Raw genomic sequence first — 17,588 nt, 5'->3', positions numbered from 1 at the left:
ACCGACGAACGCTTTGGTTTATGGTTGCTAAACAAGAACCTGGACAATCTTGTTTCTGACATTGGCAACATAAATTACACCAAAAATCGTAGGCTCCATAGTAAGAAGAATTTAAATGTGACTACTCCTGTTACAGAACCGTTCTGCGATAACATTATGGTAGTTAAAATCTGTGATCAAGGGGACTGTCAGGAGCAGTTAGAGAAGGGACGATCTGTAATGTTAAAGAAGGAAATGTGTGGCTCATTTAACTTTTATCTACGTAGTAAATTCTCCAAGTTCGTCACTGCAAGACATAATGTCAAGGCAAAGCTACCATTTCTCCTACATGGAAGCGACAGTGTGACAGCAAGAGGAATATTGGATAAAATCGGCAAGGAAGCACTGGATACCATTTCGAAGAAATATAAAAATTATGTGGTTATGCCATATAAAATAGAATTAGCCGACGTTAAACTGGATGTTCTAATTGAAGGGCTGCCTGGAATATTGCAGCAGCTGCTTGTAGGCGATTGTTACCTTTCAGATGTAGACATGACGCAAGACTTTGGCGGAATTTTTAATAAAATGGCGATGTGCGACTATCTAATATCAACCCACGACTTCTGCATGGTAGGAAACCATCAGGGAAGCAGCTATGTGACTGTGGACATCGATAAGACAGCTGGAATAGACTGTTTAGCGTGAGTGAGCCCTAATTGTAGACTCAACGTATGTAACCAATTTATACGTCAAATCACATATCCAGGAGTAACCATCTTATAGACTTTATAAAGTGTTCAGGAACGAGACTACGGGAAACACGTACGTCTTTTTTAGCTAAGGAGCATGGCATTACCACTCTGGAGGCCACTATATATAACCACAGAATGGATCTAGTGTACGACCCAGTATAAAGCTGTTTAAGTGTATTAGAGACCAACAAGCAGTATCTACAATGTGTTCCACTTTACTCTGTGCCAATTGCGTCCGTGTAGTGTCAGCTAAGTAATGCTTTACACAACAGTTTCTGTGTGGTGTTTAACAACGTTCTGCAATATGTCTGCTGGCGTAATAAGAGCAACCGAAAACTGATTGGTGTCAAGTAATTCCGACGGACTTTTAAGACCGAGAAAAGCATGTAAGTTATGAACTGTCTGCATACAGTTTTAATTATCTACCTGTAGACTTCTTAGAGGTTATTAACACAGACCCCAACGAAGACAATATTAGTATTACGCAGAAGTGTTACGTTCAAGCAGGAGAAACTTATTTTTCTCAGTCTAGAACCCTGTTCTCCACAATACCGTCCGATATAGATATCGCCGAATTGGGGCTGGTTCCTACAAATAATGTTATACCCCAAGTATTAAGAAAAAGGAGCAATGTATCAAACAGACTTCAACCATACCCCATTAAAGAAATTACTCCTATAAGTGCAGTTAATGTATTAAGTGTACGGTAACGAAAACTAGAAATGGAGGACCTCAAAGTAAAGAAGAGGAAACTGGAGTATATGGAGAAGACAACTGCTATAAAGGAAGAATATAAGCTGCAAATGGAAAAGGAAGAAGTTATTGCCGATGTGCAGGCCCGGTTTACGTACGGAAAAATCTGAATACGAAGGGGGAATACAAAATATTGGCAGCTACATTAAACTGCCATGGAAACTGGTCACGTGCTCGTGTACTGGCCGAAATCAGTTGAATCGAGAACTTTTACTGTATTAGGGGAAACACGAAAAATATGTATATTAAGCTCTATTCCCATTTGGATCGGCTTAAAAGGGATTGTTATATTCTATCTAAGTGTGGCAAGCTGGATGTTGTCTACCTAGCAACAGAACAGCCATTTGCCGACTTTTAAACTGATGGAATAACTGCATTTAATGGCAACTCGTTTGCAAAATTTGTAAACTTAAAGTTCTATACAGAAATCCCGCAAGAACGTGGAGCAGAACAGTTACCGACGTACACACTGGAAAACATGGATCGCTTTAAAATAGAGTCGTGAAGGAGATAAGAGGAAAAATTAAATGCCCGAATGCTCTCGCCTAGAAGAACTGCGGGAGGGAACAAAGCTTACAGCTAAAGCCATAAAACAATTATTTTAAAGGAAGAAAATTAGATATGTATTGTAATTCAAAAATATACCTTCTCTGTATGTGTCGAATTACTGGTTGGAGAAAGAAATAGATGATTCAGATGGGAATTTAAGTTATAAGTTAAAAATTAAATTGGACATTATTAAACCTCCACCTATCAAAAATAAGGAAAGAGTTGTTTTCTGCGTGTAAGTATATGCAAAAGTTAGTAATTATTTTGTAATAGAATATTCACTTGTCTTATTCGCTGGCCTACCAAAAATCCTAAGACATTTCCTACGCGCATCAATTTATGAGCCTGTATTTTGGATGTGGGAGTGAGTGGTTGGATGACCTTGAAAAGTAGTTGAAACTAGGTAGTTGAAAGCGTAGCGAACCCCTTTTTCTTACCTGTATGAGAAGCTAGCGAACATCTCTTTCGACCTCCATCAGCACACCGTCAACTGTTTGTGACCATTCTCAGTAAACCTTCACCTACCCAGTGGATATATCGCAGAAACTCTGACATGGCATCGAGACAGAATGTGTTACAAATATTGGAGAAATATCTAGTGTCAGCATGACGGAGTTGCAAATACCAGTTTCATACCACGTTTTTACACAAATCACTTTCTAAATTCTGTGATTTTATCAGGAGGTTGTATCGCCGACTATGTGTAACTGCACTGTTGGTCTGATAATATACACTCCGTCGATCGCCGTCTATATTCAGTGTCACAGTATTTATCTGGAAAAACCTCTAAACGTCTCGATTTATAAAGCCGGTACAGCATTTAACATTGTGTGTACCTGTACAACAAAGACCGCTTGTGATAGTAATATGGTCGTTGCGATCGGTTTTTTTTTTTTTTTTACATGTGGTGGTTTGTAAGACGATTACGCCTCTCTAAGGCACAGCGGTACCACTCGCAAGAAAAACTTATGAGACATGTCCACTCATTGCTGATTTTCGGTCAGTATTATTTCGTATCGCCGGCAATCATTTATTGGTCAAGTATTCTGCTTAGTAGTAGGGATGTGTGATAGGCTCGCCTTGAGCATCAGGCTTATAAAGTATGTTAGTATGTGTTCCAAAATGTGCAAAGGAAATGACTATGTCCAGTCGTAAGGAATGTATGGATTTGTAGTGGAATACTGTGACACCAAAGGGAAGAATATGCCAAGTCATAAGAATGGTAAAGATATTTCTATTTCCTGAGCCACAGCTGTCAGCAAGGGTGTATTTCCAATACTTCGCTCATTTTCGAATGTCATCCGATTGAGACCAAGATCGTAATATTTAATTCTAAGTACAGTGATAAAATATATACTTCCCAGATATAATTGAAAGGGGACATTAGAAAAGTAGAAAGAAGGACAGCTTGCTACTGTTACAAAACAGGGGAGAGAATGACACAGATATGTTAAGCTAACTGGAGCTGTAGTCATTAAAAGAAAGGCAAAACTCATTGTGACCATATCATTTCATGAAATTTCAATCACCGACTTTCTCCTCCAAATGTAAAAATATTTTACTGGCAAAAACCAGCAAAAGGATAAACGATCATCATAGTAAAACAAGAGTAATCAGTACTTGTATGGACACAGAACAAACATGAGAGAGAACAGGTTACTGTCTCACCTATTTTTCGTATATGGAAAATTATTAAATATTTCGTTACAACCTTACACACCTTGACCGAGACTCTAGAAAGTTAATGGCCTGAGCAGACGTTGATGGAGCCTGGAAGGGCACTAAAGGCATGAGGTATTTTTATGGTTCTTAGCTCACAGAAATGGCATATTGGAAGTTGAAAGCAATTGGCAGCGAGTCCATCCCTCAGGAAATTTTGCCGGACAGGCCCCCAGCCATACAGGGCAGACAGGGCTGCACCAGTCAAGACAGGTCTGCAGGAGAACAATGCTGAGCTACCTGCCTCGGCGCCAGCAGAAGCCTGGGCTTTGGGCAGCGGACTGAAGGGCTGCATCTACACAGTGGAGTCATAAAGCAGGCATTGTGTGCAGAGCCACATGTAATAAAAATTCACAGGTTTTAGTGTTCACTGATACTGCAAATAGGCCTGTGACCAACTTGCATTGGCCACCTCAATTGTATAAGAAACTCTGGTGTCTGAGAAACGTTTACAGATAGAATATTTATTACACCTCATAGAAAGGGCTAACATGCTCCATGGCACAGGTGATTTAAATAAAGATCTTTAAGATTGTATCTGTTCGCCTGTTGCCACTGGAAGCGACATGACTTCAGAGAAAACGACCTTCCCCCTCCGCAAAAACTTTAAAAAAAATCCAGTAATTGGTGTTTTCTATTCTTTCAGAGATGCAGGTTTCTTAAGTCTTGGGTTGGTATGACACGAGTTTGTGCTGTCGTGTAGGAGGGGAGATTCAGCGCCTTTAAAGGCCTGTGATTGGCTCAGGATGCGGGAAAGCAGTGTCGTTCATGCACTTTCTGGGAAAACGGAAATTGTTTATCGGGAGAGGTGTGAAGCACTGGGATTCTGGACTTTGGTCAGGAAGCATCGTCTGGTCGAAGCTCTTTAATGTGTGGTTGGTGCTTGGGACATGTCCTGATACTGACTTCACTTGCAAGTAGTTAGACTCGAGAGCCTGTGGTGAAGTTCTTACTGTACCGACACTGTGACTTCAAACGTCTCGGAATACTCGTTTTCTGAGGGCACACTTATTCGTTTTTGGTTTACCAGTCACGGCGTTCGTTATCCTTGTGCAAACTGTTGCATAAGTGAGCCAAATTGGTCCTTGGTATGACTCTACTCTATCTACATAGATACTCCACAAATCACATTTAAGCGCCTGGCAGAGGATTCATCGAACTACCTTCACAATTCTCTATTATTCCAATCTCGTATAGAGCGCGGAAAGAACGAACACCTGTATCTTCCCGTACGAGCTCTGATTTCTCTTATTTTATCGTGATGATCGTTCCTCCCTATGAAGGTCGGTGTCAACAAAAAATGGTTCAAATGGCTCTGAGCACTATGGGACTTAACATCTGAGGTCATCAGTCCCCTAGAACTTAGAACTACTTAAACCTAACTAAGCTAAGGACATCACACACATCCATGCCCGAGGCAGGATTCGAACCTGCGACCGTACTGGTCGTGCAGTTCCAGACTGAAGGGCCTAGAACCGCTCGGTCACACCGACCGGCCGGTGTCAACAAAATATTTTCGCATTCGGAGGAGAAAGTTGGCGACTGGAATTTCGTGAGAAGATTCAGTCACAACGAAAAACCGCCTTTCCTGTAACGATGTCCAGCACACATCCGTTATCATTTCTGTGACACTCTCTCCCATATTTCGCGATAATACAAAACGTGCTGCCTTTCTTTGAAGTTTATCGATGTAGTCCGTCAGTACTATCTGGTAAGGATCCCACACCGCACAGCAGTATTCTAAAAGAGGACGGACAAGCGTCGTGTAGGCAGTCTCCTTAGTAGGCGTGTTACATTTGCTAAATGCGTTACCAATAAAAGGCAGTCTTTGGTTAGCCTTCCCCACAACATTTTCTATGTGTTCCTTCCAGTTTAGGTTGTTCGTAATTGTAACACCTAGGCATTTAGTTGAATTTACGGCTTTTAGATTAGACTGATTTATCGTGCAACCGAAATTTAACGAATTCCTTTTAGCACTCATGTGGATGTACTCACACTTTTCATTATTTAGGGTAAACTGCAAATTGTCGCACCATTCAGACATCTTTTCTAAATTTTTGCAATTTGTTTTGATCTTCTGATGACTTTATTAGTCGATAAACGACAGCGTCATCTGCAAACAACCTAAGACGGCTGATCAGATTGACTCCCATATCGTTTACACAGGGTGGTCCATTGATCGTGACCGGGCTAAATATCTCTCGAAATAAGTGTCAAACGAAAAAACTACAAAGAACGAAACTTGTCTAGCTTGAAGGGGAAAATCAGATGGCGCTATGGTTGTCCCGCTAGATGGCGCTGCCATAGGTCAAACGGATATTAACTGCGTTTTTTTTTAAATAGGAACCTCCATTTTTTATTCCATATTCGTGTAGAACCTAAAAAAATATGAGTGTTTGAGTTTGACCACTTTTTTCGCATTGTAACAGATGGCGCTCTAATAGTCAAAAAGGTATGACTCACAATTTTGGACGAACAGTTGGTAACAAGAAGGTTTTTTAAAATTGAATACAGAACGTAGGTTCGTTTGAACATTTTATTTCGGTTTTTCCAGTGTGATACATGTACCTTTGTGAACTTATCATTTTTGAGAACGCATGCTGTTACAGCGTGATTACCTGTGAATACCACATTAATGCAATAAATGCACAAAATGATGTCCGTCAACCTCTGTGCATTTAGGATACGTGTAACGACATTCATCTCAACAGCGAGTAGTTCGCCTTCCGTGATGTTCGCACATGCATTGACAATGCGCTGACGCATGTTGTCAGGCGTTGTCGGTGGGTCACGATAGCAAATATCCTTCAACTTCCCCCACAGAAAGAAATCCGGGGACGTCAGATCCGGTGAACGTGCTGGCCATGGTATGGTGCTTCGACGGCCAATCCACCTGTCATGAAATATGCTATTCAATACCGCTTTAACCACACGCGTTCTAAGTGCCGGACGTCCATCATGTTGGGAGTACATCGCCAGTCTGTCATGCAGTGCAACGTCTTGTAGTAACATCGATAGAACATTACGCAGGAAATCAGCATACATTGCACCATTTAGAATGCCATCGATAAAATGGGGGCCATTTATCCTTCCTCCCATAATGCCGCACCATACATTAACCCACCAAGGTCGCTGATGTTCCTCTTGTCGTAGCCATTGTGAATTTTCTGTTGCTCAATAGTGCATATTATGCCGGTTTACTTTACCGCTGTTGGTGAGTGACGCTTCGTCGCTAAATAGAAAGCGTGCAAAAAATCTGTCATCGTCCCGTAATTTCTCTAGAGCCCAGTGGCCGAGCTGTACACGACGTTCAAAGTAGTCGCCATGTAATTCCTGATGCATAGAAATATGGTACGGATGCAATCGATGTTGATCTAGCGTTCTCAACACCGACGTTTTTGAGATTCCCGATTCTTGCGCAATTTGTCTGCTACTGATGATCGGATAAGCCGCGACAGTACCTAAAACACCTAGTTGGGGATCATCATTTGTTGCAGATCGTTGTTGACGTTTCACATGTGGCTGCTCTCTAAAATAACGTAACTATCCGGCGAACGGTCCGGACACTTGGATGATGTCGTCCAGGATACCGAGCAGCATAGCTAGCACACGCCCGTTGGGCATTTTGATTACAATAGCCATACATCAACACGATACCGACCTTTTCCGCAATTGGCAAACGGTCCATTTTAACACGGGTTATGTATCACGAAGCAAATACCGTCCGCACTGGCGGAATGTTGCGTGATACCACGTACTTATACGTTTGTAACTATTACAGCACCATCTATGACAAAGCGAAAAAACTGGTCTAACTAAAACATTCAAATTTCCTTACGTATTGCACGAATATGTAATAAAAAATTGGGGTTCCTATTTGAAAAAAACGCAGTTAATATCCGTTTGACGTATGGCAGCGGCATCTAGCGGGCCAACCATAGCCCAAGCTAGACAAGTTTCGTTCTTTGTAGTTTTTTCGTTTGATGCTTATTTAGTGAGATATTTGGCCGGCACTATCAATGGACCACGCTGTATAGATAAGGAACAGAAAATGTCCTGGGAGAACGCCACAAATCACTTCCGTTCTCTTGATGACTTTCCGTCAGTTACTGCTAACTGTGACCTCTCGGACAGGAAATAACAAATCCAGTCACATAACTCAGACGTTATTCCATAAGCACTGAACAGCTTAATTCCCGTCGCTCCGCAATCCTCCTCTCCCTGGACCTCGAATGTGCATATGACCGTGTATGGCATTCCGATCTCCTCTTCAAGCTCCAAACCTTCGCCCTTCCCATTAACTACGTCCGTCTGATCGGCTCCTTTCTCTCCCGCCGTCCTTCCTATGTCACCATCCATAACACAGATTCCTACACCTTTTTCCCCTGTGCCGGTGTGCCCCAAGGCTCCGTCCTCTCCCCCCTTTTGTACCTTTTGTACACGGCGGACATGCCGCCGCCGTCAGCCCCCGTCCACCTTCTCCAGTTTGCCGATGACACCGCCTTCCTTGCCCTTGCCCCCACACTACAGCGCTCCCAACACCTTCTCCAATCCCATCTTGACCGGTTCACCGCTTGGTGCAACCAGTGGTTGCTCAAGGTCAATCCCTCCAAAACCCAGGCGATCATTGTAGGCAAAAATACCCCTCCCTTCCGCCTCCTTGATTTCTATCTCACCATCTATGGCCATCCTATCGCCCTCACTCCCACCCTTAAGTACCTTGGCGTCACCCTCGACCGTCGCCTCTCCTGGACTCCCCACCTCCGGACAATCCAAGCCAAGGCACGCGCCCGACTCAGTCTCCTCAAGCTCCTCTCCGGCCGTATGTGGGGTCTGGACCCCTCAACCATCCTCCACACCTATAAGTCCCTCATCCGCCCTATCCTTTGTTATGCACATCCGGCTTGGATCTCCGCCCCCCCCCCTACCTTTTACAAATCCCTCCAAATCCTTGAACGCCATGCTCTCCGCCTCGCCTATCGCATCCGTCTCCCCTCCCCCACGCGGATCCCCTTCCCCCACCTCCTCCTTTTCCTTGAAAGGATACGGATCCTGTACACCTCCCGGAAACTCGATCCTCCTCACCTGCTCGTCTCCCCGATCCTCTCCCACCCCCACCCGCTGCCGCGCCTGTATTCGCACGTCCCACCCGGTCTCCATCTCTCCACCCTCCTTACCCTCTCCCAAGGTGGCTTCCGCCAGCTCCCCCTCCCTGATGATGTCCTCGTCCCCTCCATCTACCACTCCTATCAACTTTGACCCTGCCCCACCCCCCACCTCCCATGTCCTTTCCTTTTGGCACCCTCCCTCCCTTCTTTTCCCTTCCCTTCTCTTTTCCCCTGTCCCCTCCCTCCACCCCCCTTCCCCCGGGCTTTCCCTCCCCTTCCTCTCACCCCCCTCTCTCCCCTGCCTGTGGCATCTCTGCTCTCCCCTCTCGCTCTCCCAATCCCCCTCCTCCTCCTCCTCTCTTGGCAGGTCCCTGGACTCGCACACGCATAGTGAACATTCGCGCGCCGGAGATCATCGCCCTCGGTTTAGTGTCTGTGCCGTCGTGTTTGTGCATCAGTGTTTTTCGCCGTCCACGCTCCTTCCTTCACATGTGTCGTCTAACTCGTCAGTGTTTGTGCACAGTGCCGACAGTTTTCTTGTTTGTTTCGTCGAGTGTGAACGGCTTCGTGTTTTTTTTTTAATTATTGTATCTACTGTTTTTTAAACCGCCAGTCTGTTACTTTTCTGTCTCCCTTTCTCTTTTATTGTACTGCTTATGGCTGAAGAGCGGGGTAAACATTTCCGCTGCCAGCCCACCTTGTATGGGGTGTTCAAATTACAATAAAGAAAAAAAACAAAAAAAAGCCATAAGCACGCAATTTCACTACAAGCCGCTTGTGTGGTACAGTGTCAGAAGCCTTCCGGATATCCAGAAATACGGAATCGATCTGATATCCCTTAATAGGCCTTTAACACTTCATGTGAGCCGGGCGCTATGGTCGAGCTGTTCTTGGCGCTTCAGTCCGGAACCGCGAGGCTGCTACGGTCGTAGGTTCGAATTCTGCCTTGGGCATGGATGTGTGTGATGTCCATAGTTTAGTTAGGCTTGAGCCCATGGGACTGATGATCTCAGATGTTAAGTCGCATAGTACTTAGAATCATTTGACCAATTTTGAACTTCATGTGAATAAAGAGCTAGTTGTGGTTCACAGAAACGATGTTTTCTAAACCCGTGTTGACTGTGTATCAATAGACAGTTTTCTTCGAGGTAATTCATAATGTTTGAACACAATATACGTTCCAAAATCCTGCTGCACATCGAAGTTAACGATATGGATCTGTAATATAGTGGATTACTCCTACTACCTTTCTTGAATATTGGTGTGACCTGTGCAACTTTCCAGTCTTTGGGTGCGTATCTTTCGTCTAGCGAACGGTTGTATATGGTTGTTAAGTATGGAGCTAATGCATCAGCATACTCCGAAAGGAACCTAATTGGTATTCACTCTGGACCAGAAGATTCGCTTTTATTGATTTAAGTTGCTTCACAAACTCCGAGGATATTTACTTCTACATTACTCATATTGGTAGCTGTTATCGATTCGAATTCTGGAATATTTAGTTCGTCTTCTTTTGTGAAGGCATTTCGGTAGGCTGTGTTTAGTAACTCTGCTTTGGCAGCACTGTCTTCGATAGTATCTCCATTGCTATCGCGCAGAGAAGGCATTGATTGTTTGTTGCCGTTATCATAATTCACATACGAGCAGAATCTCTTTGGATTTTCTGCCAGGGTTTGAGACAAAGTTTCGTTGTGGAAACTGTCACAAGCATCTCGCATTGAAGTCCGCGCTAAATTTCGAGCTTCTGTAAAAGATCGTCAATTTTGGGGATTTTGCGTCTGTTTAAATTTGGCATAATTTTTTTCGTTATTTCTGCAACAATCTTCTAACCCGTTTTGTGTACCAAGGAGGATCAGGTATGTCGTTTGTTAATTTATTTGGTATAAATCTCTCAATTACTGCCGATACTTTTTGTTTGAATTTAAGCCACATCAGGTCTACACTTATACTATTAATTTGAAATGAGTGGAGATTGTCTCTCAGGAAGGCGTAAAGTGAAATTTTATCTGCTTCTTTGACCAGCGAACGGGTGTGTCACACACTGAAATCTACCGTGATTTCAGGACTCTGGTAGCGAGTGAATTGCCATCTGTCTGCTCGGAACGACCTGAATTGCATTTCGCCTGAGTCGCATACAACCCTCATAACGCCACTGTTCAGCAGGTTCTCTAATCGCTCCTCGGTACAGTCGTTTGACTAAAGAAAATGGTTCCAACACATCACCACTAGAAAAAACTGCTCTATATCGCAATAACTCAAGATGTAAAGTAATACCACGATTCTACAAATATCAGAGAACACCTTATCACAGATAAGACTGTCCTTAAGCCTTGTAAGCTCACATTTATTACAATAAATGACATACCTGAAATGTTACCACTCTCATTATTAAGTCAGATAGGTAATGCACATAGTAAATTCGTCGGATTCATTATTTCCTCATCAAAGTAACATACCGTACTTCTTATTTAACGCAAAATGACATTAAAAATTTAACTTTTTCACGAGCTGCTGGTTGAGAATATGTATGAACTTCAAACGACACGACTAACCGTCTCGTTCTCCATATGGAGGCAAACCCAGGTCATTCGGACTAACGGAAACTAACAGTCATTCCTGACTAGGCATACAGAGAGCGATATACCTCGATTTTAGACAGTATCAGTTAGGAAATATCAACTACAAATTACACAACGTAAGCATTTTTAACGGACGCGAGCTCCTACCCAGCATCTACTGTCCCTGTTAACGAACTACGAGAGATGTTAAGTATTCCTTCTTCACAAGTAACTTACTTGATATGTCATGAGGTAAGGCTTTGTGTTGGACAGGGATTCGAACCCAGAACCTAATCGGATTTTTAGCGAAGCAAAATCAACTGTAACATATCGGATTTTCTCGGCAGTAGCAAGATGTTTTAACTGAAATGACGAGACGAAACATTAATTTTTTCCTTCCCAGGACTCCAACCCGCCACCTATCGCTGTTATTCCCTAGAGTTAACGAACGTAAAATATGGGTTTGTTACACCAGCAGCGACATGCGAGAATCATTGAACTAGAAATGTAAGACGAAGGGTTCAGTGCTGACTGGTAATCGAACCCCACATATATCGTTGTCGACCACACACAAACAAACGTCAGCTACCGAATTTCTCTCCACCAGCAGCTCGGAATAACATCCTTCAACTTAGAGTGATCTCACAAATAGTTCTGTGTCTCACTGGGAGTCAAAAACGACAGATATCGTTAGTGTTGACAACGAATGAAAATACATTAAAAATCAAAATTATTATCCACCAGCAGATAGGTGTTCTCATGCTAGAGCTTCATAATAAATAATGAAAACTTTAGTGCCGGCCAACGATTCGAACCCATTCACGCGAAATATCTGGAGATGTTGAGGAATCTGCAGTTTTGAACAAACAACAAATTGTAGTCGAGCTGTATTGTCACGAAGGGACCAAATTCCGCGTTAAGGCGGTCTGAGTTGTATTCCCAGTTCAGAACCAATTTTATCGACATATAGAAGCTCAAATAAAATATGGAATAAGTGTCCTGTGACCCTACATAGTGTTTGTTTCGTCACTAGAAATAAATAACTAGTATAAGAAAGGTTACAGATGACAGCGTTTCTACATGTCGCCACTCCCCACTTTACTGTCGTTCACCCTAATGTCTACTTGTTGGAGAAAGAATATCATGTTTAATGTGAATTTCAGGCCACAATGCCATTATACCTTCTTCACTTGGCGTGGCCAGAAGAGAATGGAATCTGTCTGTCCCTACAAAAACCATGGGCAGAAGTTTGAATCGAACCCAGACCATGAGTATACAAATCTATCAGCAATCCAACAGACCACCAAATCCTCGACTTTCTTGTTACTTTTTCTATTGTAATGCCGTTGCTCCACACTGGATGAGAAGTCTCACACACAGGCTACCTGTAGTGGTTTGCAGCATTTTCAGTACATTCTTTAACTTGGTTGACCGAATCGCCATGAACTATCTGCCTCAACTACGCAGTGCATACATTCGACTCTATTTTGTAATCACCGAAATAAAATCACTTAACTGCCACATTCACAGAACTGCCAACAGTTTAGGATGCAGAAATTTAAATAGGAAGTGTTCCTTTCCACTTGAGCTACTCTGTTGCGCTGTCTGTTTGTTGAAAACGTCGTGCAGTGCAAAAGAAAAGCTGATATTGTCTGTCTCTCAGAAGTCTACATTCGGCCATATGCATTATCTCACAACACTGTGGAATGCGGAAGTTCTGTGGGATTTGTTGTTGACTTCTGCAGCAGCTATAGTTACGTTTCAGCGAGTAGTATAACGGTAAGTGTAGTGTACCGTAGACGAAACGTCGCGAGTTCAAATACATTCACTGCTAGGTTTTTTAAAAGGCAATTCTGCTGTCTACTGAAGTTATCACTCTGATGTAACTTTGAACATAATTCCATTCACTTCTCAACCCAAAATAGTCGCATGTGGAAAGAGGGCCAACTACTGCGACATTTTGTTCTTTTCAGGTTTAATAGACGGCTAGGCAGCAGATGCATCTCGAAACTTTTTATTATGAATGAGGGAGAGTGCATCGTGCCGAAATACGTCATAAAAGTATTTCTACAGTATCTGTCATGAGGTAGTGGCATTTTATTCTTCTTCAAACCTTGTTTGACACCTTTAACTCAGAAAACGTTTTCTACATGCATGTAATCAATAAACTGCATGTGCATTGTCAAACTGTTATAGATAACATCAGAGAATTTGCATATATCGTTGATGATTAATTTCTCTCCCATGTTTACTACTGTTTAAACAACACTAAATGAAACCCTACGAAATTTGAGCACTGTATTATAAGAAATGACATAAAACTACCCTCGATAACCTTACGACGAAAGTCTGTTTAAATAAAGCTGAGTATCTGTACACCGAACCAAATTATTAAAATACTACTCACTTAGATTTCGATTGTGTCTGTGTTTAACTGATATGCTGTGTCATACTCAAGCTGGGCAGAGCCGGTTTACGTTGGCAAATGACATAGGCGTAAGTCATGGTAAACAGAAATACTGTCGCCAGTAAACCTACATTTGAAATGTTTTTTTTTATTTGATGAACCGATAGCCATTTAAAGGAACAGGGCTCTTCTTGTAATTGTACTTGATTGAACTACAGACGCTGAAAAATTTGGTGCTGGACTGTGATTTCAATTCGAATCTCCTCTCGTGAGGATCTGAATCTCTCGGAACAGTATAGTTCAGTCATTTCGTTCCTTTTCCCAAGACTACAGTCTTCTCTAGTTCACCTCCAAAGGTAAGCATGTGGGTCCGATTCCTGATCCAGTACAAAAATATTCATAATTTCGTTTCAAGTCCTATCACGTGCACACCGACCTGCTAGTGAAAATGAACGGGTATTTTTAATGTCTGTTCATGTGTTGCCAACCATTTCTGGTCAAACACGCAAACATCTTACTGTTGGTGAGTAACCAATTGATACTTAAGCTATATTCGTGGATGATAAAGGACGGTAGGAGTGCGGTTCGATTGTCGCTCAGGCACAAAAATGTTTATCCTTATTTTAGATTCAAACACCTAGCAGCTGGTAAGAAAAACGGATAAATAACATTTGATTTTACTTAGTTAACAACCCGATTAGGTGTTGGGTTCGTATCTCTGTCACAGGACTTCACGGCATGCGCTTCATCTTTAAATGCATTCACCCTTTGTTACTTCTGAATGGAGGTATATCAGCCACCTTTCGATAGTTAACAGAGACGAAAGGGTCTTGAAAGGAGTCCCGGTTCATTACAAAAATTGTCGTCTTTTATTTTCAAGTTTAGATTTGGTTATTGATATTGGAGAAAATTTCGGTAATTCAAGACTCTTCGTGGCTAGTCAGCAATATGATTATATTATATTAGATTAGATTAATATTTGTTCCATTGATCATGAATATAACATTTCGTAATGATGTAGAACGTATTATTTTAATGAAAGCTTTCTTTACGTACATTGATGCAATAACTTTACAACAATTATTTATTCTCGCTCTCATTCTTTTTTATATTTATCTCTCTCTCTCTCTCTCTCTCTCTCTCTCTCTCACACACACACACACACACACACACACAAATACTTCCCAGACCTCTGTAGGAACACATCGGTTCGTCTTCTTCCTGCTGGTACTGTAACTGAGATTTGGCAACAAGGCAAGGTATGTTTGGCAACTCTGTCATCGACGAGTAACTTCCTGGTCTGCACGGAATTAAGTCTCAAAGTTCACTTGATTTTTCCTGTCATTTCCATTGAATAATCGGAGTTATTATCGCTTGAGGTGTAACAAAGGATTGTAAATTTACGGTCTTCAGCCCAAGAAAGTTGTTGCACGTGGAAATCGCAACATATCTTGTCCTTTAAATAGAGATTTACGAGTTCTAGTCTCTAGTGGCCTCGTAATAGTAAGCCGAGACATATACATCTTTGGTAGCTGTGTGGTAACATGCAGACCTGTAAAAAAATGCGTCTATTGTAGTTCGCAGTTCCAGTCTCGCTGACTGTGACGTTTTTAACCGTTCTGTGAAAGAGCTACATGCACTCAGATCAAACATCGATAAGGAAAATGCAAGAAAATACTTCAGGCTCATAGTGCAATGGTAAAAAACTTACAATGCTGTACTGCAGGTAAAGCCTCTTTCTGCTGCTGACAAGCAAATTTTGGGTTTCTAGGAATACATAACTTTATTTATGAAATGCTACATTTGTAACGAAGGATGTAACGTGATGTTTAATGCGGATTCGGAATTACAGCATCTTTCTCTTGAGGTTACCAGAGGTAAAGTAAATCTGTTTGTGCCTCTTAAAAGTAACTGCCTGAACCCACGCATTGCACCTGTGATAGGTCGTTCCACCAGACTATTGTGGCCATATTTCGCAGCCCCAGTAGTGTGCTGTAACGGATCATATGCTTACAAAATTAGTCACGGTGGAAAAAAATGCGAGTCTATTAAATGGTTAAGTAGAAGCTAGCTTCTGACGCGGAGATTATGCTGGTCTCATGTCAGCAGGATGTAAAGACATTTCTAGGCATTATAGCCTCGATGTGAAGCCATTTTGAAATTTTCACTAATTCAGCAATTTCTTAGTTCGAGTAAATCAACTGTGATGTGTGAAGTTACCGGATAATTCGATTATTACCGTCATTATTACTATAATTTTCTTCATTCCGCTGCTGGAACACATGTGCTGGAACATCATTTAATGCCTTTTGGTCTTTATAGAAGTAGAGGCCCAAGAACAGGTTCTTTCCCTGGCTACGGAATTCTTTTCATGTTAATGTCAAACATCAGCAGTTACTCGTAGATTACATTCAAACTGAAGTAATTGATGAAGACATCACTTGATAACAAATACACGCTGTCTTTCTTCATTTACTTGCACCTAGAAATGGCTGTCGAATACTGTCAACCAAAAGCCAAGGGATCTTACTGCCCTCCGATATACGTCGCTGTTAGTTCTTCCATAAGATTTGGTCGACGTGACCTGTTTCAAGTTGTGTAAGATAGAGAATGATTTAGAAAACCAATTGTTTTCCTTTGCAATAAACAGAAAGATTTTCATTCTACACTATCCAAGTTCAAAACTTTCGCAATATTAGTTCAAATTTAATATTCGCTTCTGTAATGTGGGAAAGTATTCAAAGTTGCAAAACCCGCATCCGACCCATTGACCGTCAGAGTGACACCAGTTTAAGTAACCTAATGTAGCGAAGACCGTTTTGCAGTGCTCTTCTCACCGGAATATACGCAATTAACCCATTGGTCTCCATAAGTACATTGCAACAGTAATTTCTGTGTGTATGCAATGTATACGGATTGTAGAATTTAGTGGTGCTCTCTCTTCCACTTCTGTATACAATATGCCTGATCTAAACGGGCCCTTTGTCGTTACAGGCCCTGGGCAGTGCAACATCATAGTGACAACAGTAATGTGCTTTTACTGAAAACCTCACTGTTGCTTTTACCTGATTTTGCAATCTTTTTAATAAAACACCATGACCTTCCAGTGTACGTTTTTTCTCATAAGACACATAATGGCAGTGAAGATTGAAGCATCAAAGAGAGACCATTTATGTTGTTTAATTTCTCTCCTTTTCTGTTTATGCCAACTTGAAGGCAATACATTCAATTCCGTTATCTTTACTTTGGTGCAGGAACGCCCAAGTGCCAACGCAGCCACAAACAAGAGATCGTTGATTTTAATGCCAAGGAGAAGCCACAGTGTTGGCTATATGGCGGCAAAGTGATAAAGAGCAAGACTACGAGTACGAAGGTCTCGGCTTCGACCCCTGGTCAGTTCCACGAATTTTATCTCCTATTTTACACTTATTTCCTCTCGGGCAGTGTTTATTGATGTGCAAAATGCCGAGTTGCACTGTGGTCCGAAAGCCACGTTAAACTGTAGGTTCCCCTAATAACTGTCTAGGCAAGTCAACTCAAAGGTCGGAAGAAAGCAACGGCATACCACCTCCTACAATACCGTGCCTGTTAAAGCCCTGTGGTGTTCAAACCAACCTTCTAACTGATGAGTGCTTTACCTTACCATGGGTTCCAAAGATAATGATTTTCAGATTATTAACATTTTTGTGTTTTAATGCTGTAGCTTTGATACCAGTAAACGTAAGTAAGCGGCCGAGCACTGTCACCGTTCGAGTTGTCA

Source organism: Schistocerca cancellata, chromosome 2, assembly GCF_023864275.1.
Source record: "Schistocerca cancellata isolate TAMUIC-IGC-003103 chromosome 2, iqSchCanc2.1, whole genome shotgun sequence".
NCBI classification, from domain to species: domain Eukaryota; kingdom Metazoa; phylum Arthropoda; class Insecta; order Orthoptera; family Acrididae; genus Schistocerca; species Schistocerca cancellata.
Note: the sequence above shows the minus strand (reverse complement) of the source record.